Source organism: Orycteropus afer, unplaced genomic scaffold (assembly GCF_000298275.1).
Source record: "Orycteropus afer afer isolate SDZICR_OR568_19922 unplaced genomic scaffold, OryAfe1.0 scaffold00152, whole genome shotgun sequence".
NCBI classification, from domain to species: Eukaryota; Metazoa; Chordata; class Mammalia; order Tubulidentata; family Orycteropodidae; genus Orycteropus; species Orycteropus afer.
This window is the reverse complement of record NW_006921739.1, coordinates 1,180,396-1,187,634: the sequence shown is the minus strand read 5'-3', so window position 1 is coordinate 1,187,634 and position 7,239 is coordinate 1,180,396.

Here is a 7,239-nt window from a genome sequence, read left to right as displayed (position 1 = left end):
GGTTGTTTCCATCTTTTTGCTATGGTAAATAGTTCTGCGATGAAAATGGATGTGCATATATCTTTTCTTGTCCTGGCTCTCACTTCTTTAGGATATATACCTAGTAATGGGATTGCTGGGTCAACTGGTATTTCAAATTCAAGCTTTTTAATAAGTTGCCATACTATTTTCCACAATGGTTGTATGATTTTACAGTCCCACCAGCAGTGTATGAGAGAATCCCAATCTCTCCACATCCTTGCCAGCAATTATTATTTTCTCTTGTTAAACTTTGCCATTAGTGCTGGGGTGAGATGGTATCTCATTGTTGTTTTGATTTGCATCTCTCTGATGGCTAATGATCATGAGCATTTCTTTCTGTATTTGCTGGCAGCCAGAATATCCTCTTCAGTAAAGCATCCATTTATGTCTTCTGCCCATTTTTTAATTGATTGTTAATCTTTTTGTTGTTGAGATATTGGAGTTTTCTATAAATTTTAGAGATAAGTCCCTTGTCAGATATGTAATTATTGACAAATATGAATTTGTTGCTGTCCTTTTGTTATGTGCTTTTTCATGGTGTTGATTTCTTTGTTCCATATAATTTTCTGTGGTGAACTTGCTTTGTTTATGAATTGTGTTATCACTTCCTTCATTGCTATCGTTTTAGCATTTGCTAAATATTTGTACTGGTCCTCTTTTTTATTTTGATGTGAGGTTTATCATTTTTCTTTGAGGTTACCCTGTGATTTATAATTTCTTCCCAAGTTTAGAACAGTCCATTCTATCTTATAGTTGTCTTGAAGTTAGAAATTCTGTAACTACACAGTTTTTTCCCTCTTTTTGATTTGTAATTGTCTTCATTTGTCAATTGATGTCTCTGGTTCCCTATTTACAGTCTTGTAGGCTTATTTACTTTCAATATTTCTATAACTGGGTTGGCTTCCGGGTTATGTCATCATGTGTGTTAATGGTCAGTTGTTGTTTGCTGTTATTGGTTCTCTGTCCAAAGGACTCCCTTTAGCATCTCTTGTAAGGTTGGCCTAGTTTTAACAAATTCCCTTAATTTCTGCTTATCTACAAATGTCCTAATTTCATCATCATATGTGATGGACAATTTTGCCAGGTATGTAATTCTTGATTGGAAATCTTTCTCTTTCAGGGTTTTATATATACCACCCCATTCCCTTCTTACCTGCATGATTTCTAATGAGAAATCAGAGCTTATTCTGATTGATTGTCCCTTGTAGGTAACTTTTTGTTTTTCCCATGCTGCTTTTAGGATTCTTTCTTTGTCTTTGGTTTTGGTGAGTTTGATGATGATATGTCTTGGTGATTTTCTTTTGGGGTCTATCCTGTTTGGGGTTGGTTGGACTTCTTTAATGGATATATTCTCATCTTTCATTTACCATGAAAATTCTCTTCCAACAAATCTTCGACAATTTTTTTCTGTTTTATTTGTCTCTTCCAATTCTGGAATTCTGATTACACATAGGTTATTCCTTTTGATGGTATCCCACATGAACCTTAAGCTTTCTTCATTTTGTTTTGATCTTTTGTCTGATTTATTCCTTTCCAAAGAAGTATTGAGGTATTTGCCTTTAATCTCACTAATTATGTCTTCCATTGATTCAGTTCTAGTCCTTTGCCCATTCAATGAATTATCTATTTCTGAAAATTTAGTATTAATTGTCTGGATTTCTGTCTGTAGATTTTGTATCATTTCTAATTTTTCATTTATTTTGTCATTCTGTTCTTGTATTGTCTTTTGAAATTGTTCTAGGGTCTTCTCTGTGTTTTCCTCAATTTTGTCATGTTTTCCTTGACCTGTCTCTCAATTTATTGAAGGTGCCTAAATATAAATCTTTTGAATTCCTTCTCAGGGAGATCCAATGCTGCATCTTCCTCCGGGATGTGTTTTGGATCTGTATCTTGGTCCCTTGTTTCTCCTGCTTTATCTTGCTTCTTTGTGTGGATTATCATGCTCTGTTGTCTCTGAGGCATTGTGATGTTTTTGTGTTTATTTTTAATTGGTGATTGTATGTTGGAGTGACTTGCCCACAATTTTTGTTTTGTTTTGTTTGTATGTTATCTGTGTAAGCAGGGTACTGTGCTGTGCTCCACTATTTGCTAGTTGGAAGCACTTATACTCACCACCTGTCTCCTTTACCATTGTCTTCCTCCCATATGTCCCTGCAGTCTTTGGCAAACAGAGCCTATTCTTAGGTCTCTGGAATCTGAATGAAAATGCTGTTACTTTAAAATCCAAAATGGCCGCCTCTTGTAAACATTCCAAATGGCTGCACCCTCGGTCACTTTAATTATCCAAAATAGTCACCATATGTAAACAGTCAAAATGGCTGCACCCTCTGGACAGCCGAAAGTTCACAGCTCTGTTTGTCTCTCTCATAGCTGTTTCCCTTCCTAGTCATAGACCAACAGTGCAGTCGTTCCTGCAATGCTTTGCAACCAGGGCTGATCTTTAGAGCAATTCTCAGGTCCCAACAACACTTAAAAATATTCAGGCTGTTGATCCTGCCGGAGTAGCTGACAGTCCACTGCTCTGACCATCTCTGTACTCACTGTTTTTGTTCAGGTTTTTCCACTAGTTGGTGCCTAATCCACTTCTGTATACTTCCTTTCAAAGCTCAAGGCTCCAGGATTATCTTCTGTATTTCTGTCAATTGGTTTCTCTTTTCTTTGTTGAAGAGGGTCTGTGGAGCTTGTCTGCTTATTCTGCCATCTTACCGGAAGTCCTTAGCATGACTCTTGATACAGAATTCTCTAAGATCTATGGGAAGAAAAGAAAAGGAAATCATATAAGGGCCTGTATTGGGGGTTAAAATCAATTAAAATTTATGAGTTGGAGATCTAGCAATGGTCATCTAAACTAGACACATTTTTTTTGTTAGATGGATACCTGGCCACAGGTTGATGTAAATCTAGGACATGGGGTACACCAGTCAGGTTTCAATCAGGAAAACAGAAACCATCCTGGGTGTGTCAAACAGAAAGGGATTTAAAGTAGACATTTGTTGTTGTTGTTCTGTGCCATCAAGTTGGACCCGACTCATAGCGACCCCTCCTTGGGTTGCCGAGACAGTATCACTACAGAAGTAGATTGCCCAACCTTCCTTCTGAAAAGTAGACATTTAGGTGCTTATAAAATAGAATGGCCAGAGAAACAAAGATAGGGAAGCCCACACTCAGCTCTCAGGTTTGTAGCAAACCCTTAGGGAATTATTGCCACACAAGTCAGGAATTTCTGTAAACTGTGTCCTAAGGCCAGTGATTTGTAGAGGGACATCCATAGTCCATTGCAAAATCTCAGATCTGCAGCTAGAGGAAGAATAATGACTCCTTTTTTCCTTCTCCTTATCTCTCATAATTCTGTCATTGACAGAATCTAAACTGGAACATTTGCTGGCTTGGTGCTCTGGGAAATACAGTTTGCAGGCTTCCTGGCCCTTAGACACAGGGAAGAATATAAATGGGGTCAGCAATAGAGCTGACTGCCAAGAGACAATTCAGCACATGGAAAAGAAAAGAAAGAAGATGAGAGGGGTCTTCTTGGCTTCTGGAACTTTCCCCTCCTTATGATACCAGACCTAATACATTTTCTTAACTGAGGGAGAAGAGAATATAACTAGTTCTAAAGAAAGAGGTGAAATTCTCTTTAAAAAAAAAAAAGTGTTTCACATTATAGTAATAGGGTTTTTCTAAAGACTGAACAACAATAAAACAGAAAATAATTTAAGAATTTAAGAGCATAATTCACTAGTTTACCATTGGCTATTCGTATCAGAATTGAGATTGTTGTTCTTCTTAGGTACCATCAAGTCAGTCCCAACTCACAGAAACCTGTATACAATGGAACTAAATGTTGCCTGGTCCTGTGCCATCCTCAGAATCATTGCTATGTTTGAGCTAATTTTTGTAGCCATGGTGTCAATCCATCTCATTGAGAGTCTTCCTCTTTTTTTTTTTTTTTTTTTTTTTTGCTGACCCTCTTCTTTACCACCACTACTCATCTGTCAGTTTATCATACTGTGGTGGCTTGCACATTACTGTGGTGCTGGAAGCTATATGATCGATATTTCATATCCTAGCATGGTCACCCATTGTGGACAGGTGTCAGCGGAGCTTCCAGACTAAGACAGAATAGGAAGGAGGACCTGGTGATCTACTTCCAAAAAACTTGGCCAGTAAAAACCTTACGGATTGCAGTGGAACTTTGTCTGATATAGAACCAGAAAATGAGTCCTTCAGGTTGCAAGACACTCAAAATAAAGCTAGGCAAGAACTGCTCCTCAAAGTAGAGTCAACCTTAATGACATGGCTGGAGTAAAGTTTTGGGAACCTTCAATTGCTGGTGTGACACAACTCAAAATGAGAAGAATTGGAACAGGGAATGTACATAGTATGAATCTAGGAAAATGGAAGTCATCAAAATGAAATGGAACATATAACATTAGATATCCTTGGCATTAATGAGCTGAAATAGACTGGTATTGGCTATTTTGAATCAGACAATCATATGGTCCACTATGCTGGGAATGACACATCAAAGAGGAAAGGTGTCACAGTCATAGTCAAAAAGAAAATTTCAAGATCTATCCTGAAAGTACAACATTGTCAGTGCTAGGGTAATAGCCATACAACTATAAAGAAGACCAGTTAATATGACTATTACTCAAATTTACTCACCAACCACAAATACTAGAGAAGAAGAAATTCAAGATTTTTACCAACTTCTGTAGGCTGGAAGGTTGGGCAAGCTACTTCCATAGTGATACTGCCTCAAAAACCCAAGGAGAGGTTGCTATGAGTTGGATCCAACTCGAGGGCAATGGGTTTGGGTAGGCTGGAATTGATCAAACACGCAATTAAGATGCATTGATAATTACTGGTGATGAGAAGGCAAAAGTTGAAAGCAAACAAGTATCCGTAGCTGGAAAATATGCTCTTGTTGATAGAAACAAGGCTGGAGGTCACATGACAGAATTTTGCAAGATCGATGACTTAATCATTGTGAATATCTTTTTTCAACAACATAAACAGTGACAATACATGTGGATCTCACTGGATGGAATAAATCAAATCAATTACATCTGTGGAAAGAGACAATAAAGAAGCTCAATATCATCAGTCAGAACAAGGCTGGAGCCAATTATGTAACAGACTATCAATTGATCTTATATAAGTTCAAGCTGAAGCTGAAGAAAACTAAAACAAGTCCACTACAGCCAAAATGGGACTATCATTATATCCCACCTGAGTTTAGAGACCATCTGAAGAATAGATTTGATGAGTTAAACACTAATGACTGAAGACCAAATGAGTTGTGGGATGATATCAAGGACATTATATATGAAGAAGGCAAAAGGTCATTTAAAAGACAGGAACCAAAGGAAAAGCCAAATGGATGTAAGAATAGACTCTGAAACTTGCTCTCAAACATAGATAGCTAAAGCAAATGGAAGAAATGATGATGTAAAAGAAGTGAACAGAAAATTTCAAAGGGCAGCTCGAGAAAACAAAGTATTATAATGAAATATGCAAAGACATGGAGTTAGAAAACCAAAAGAGAAGAACATGCCAAGTATTTCTCAAGCTGAAAGAACTGAAGAAAAAAATTCAAGCCTCAAGTTGCAGTATTGAAGGATTCTATGGGCTAAATATTGAACGATACAGGAAGCATCAAAAGAAGATGGAAGGAATACAGAGTCACTTTGACAAAAAGGATTTGTGGACATTCAGCCATTTGCAGGAGGTAGCATATGATCAAGAACTGATGGTATTGAAGAAAGAAGTTCAAGCTGCAGTGAAGGCACTGGTGAAAAACAAGTCTCCATGAATTGATAGAATATCAATTGAGATGTATCAAAAAATGGAATGCAATGCTGGAAGCAATCACTCATCCATGCCAGAGATTTGGGAGACAGGTACTTGGCCAACAGAGTGGACAAGATCCATATTTGTGCTCATTCCAAAGAAAGGTGATCCAACAAAATGCAGAAATTATTGAACAATATCATTAATACCACATTAATACCACATGCAAGTGAAATTTTGCTGAAGATAACTCACAAATGGTTGTAGCAGTACAGCTACAAGGAAGTGCCAGAAATTAAGCCAGATTCAGTAGAGGACATGGAACAAGAGATATCATTGCTGATGTCCCATGCATGGATCTTGACCGAAAGCAGAAAATACCTGAAAGATGTTTACCCGTGTTTTATTTCCTATTCAAAGGTATTTCATTGTGTGGATCATAACAAATGAAGAATCATATTTCAAAGAACAGGAATTCCAGAACATTTCATTGTGCTTATATAGAACCTGTACATAGACCAAGAGGTAGTCATTCAAACAGATCAAGGGGATACTGCATGGTCTAAATTCAGGAAAGGTATGTGTCAGAGTTGTAAACTTTCAACATACTTACTCAATCTTTACGCTAAGCAAATAATTTGAGGGAGCTCTGGTGGCATAGTGCCTAAGGCATTTGACTGCTAACCAGAAGCCTGGTGGTTCAAACCCACCAGCTACTCCTCAGAAAGAAGGTAGAGCAATCTACTTCCATAGTGATACTGCCTTGGAAACCCAAGGAGGGGTGGCTATGAGTCGGATCTGACTCGACAGCAGTGAGTTTGGTTTGGTTTAGTCTACTATATATGTTAAGGAGCTCTGGTGGTGTAGTGGACAAGGCATTTGGCTGCTAACCAGAAGGTCTGTGGTTCACGCCCACTAGCTACTCTGCAGAAGGAAGATGGGACGATCTATTTCTGTAAATATTTACAGCTTCAGAAACCCAGTGGGGGGGGGGCACTGTGAGTGGGAATCGACTCGATAACAGTGAGTTTGTTTTTTGGTTTACTATAGGAGCTCTGGTAGCGTAGTGCCTAAGGCACTTGACTGCTAACCAGAAGGCTGGCAGTTCAAACCCACCAGCCACTCCTCAGAAGGAAGGTTGGGCAATCTACTTCCTTAGTGATACTGCCTCGGCAACCCAAGGAGGGGTCACAATGAGTCAGGTCCAACTTGACGGCACGTAACAACACAACAACATATTTGTTGAAGAATGTGCCATCAGGCTTGGAGGAAGACTGATTAACAACCTGTGATATGCAGATGACACAACCTTGCTTGCTGAAAGTAAAAAGGATTTGAAGAACTTACTGACAAAGATCAAAGACTGCAGCCTTCGGTGTGGATTACATCTCAACATTAAGAAAACAAAAATCCTCACAACTGGAC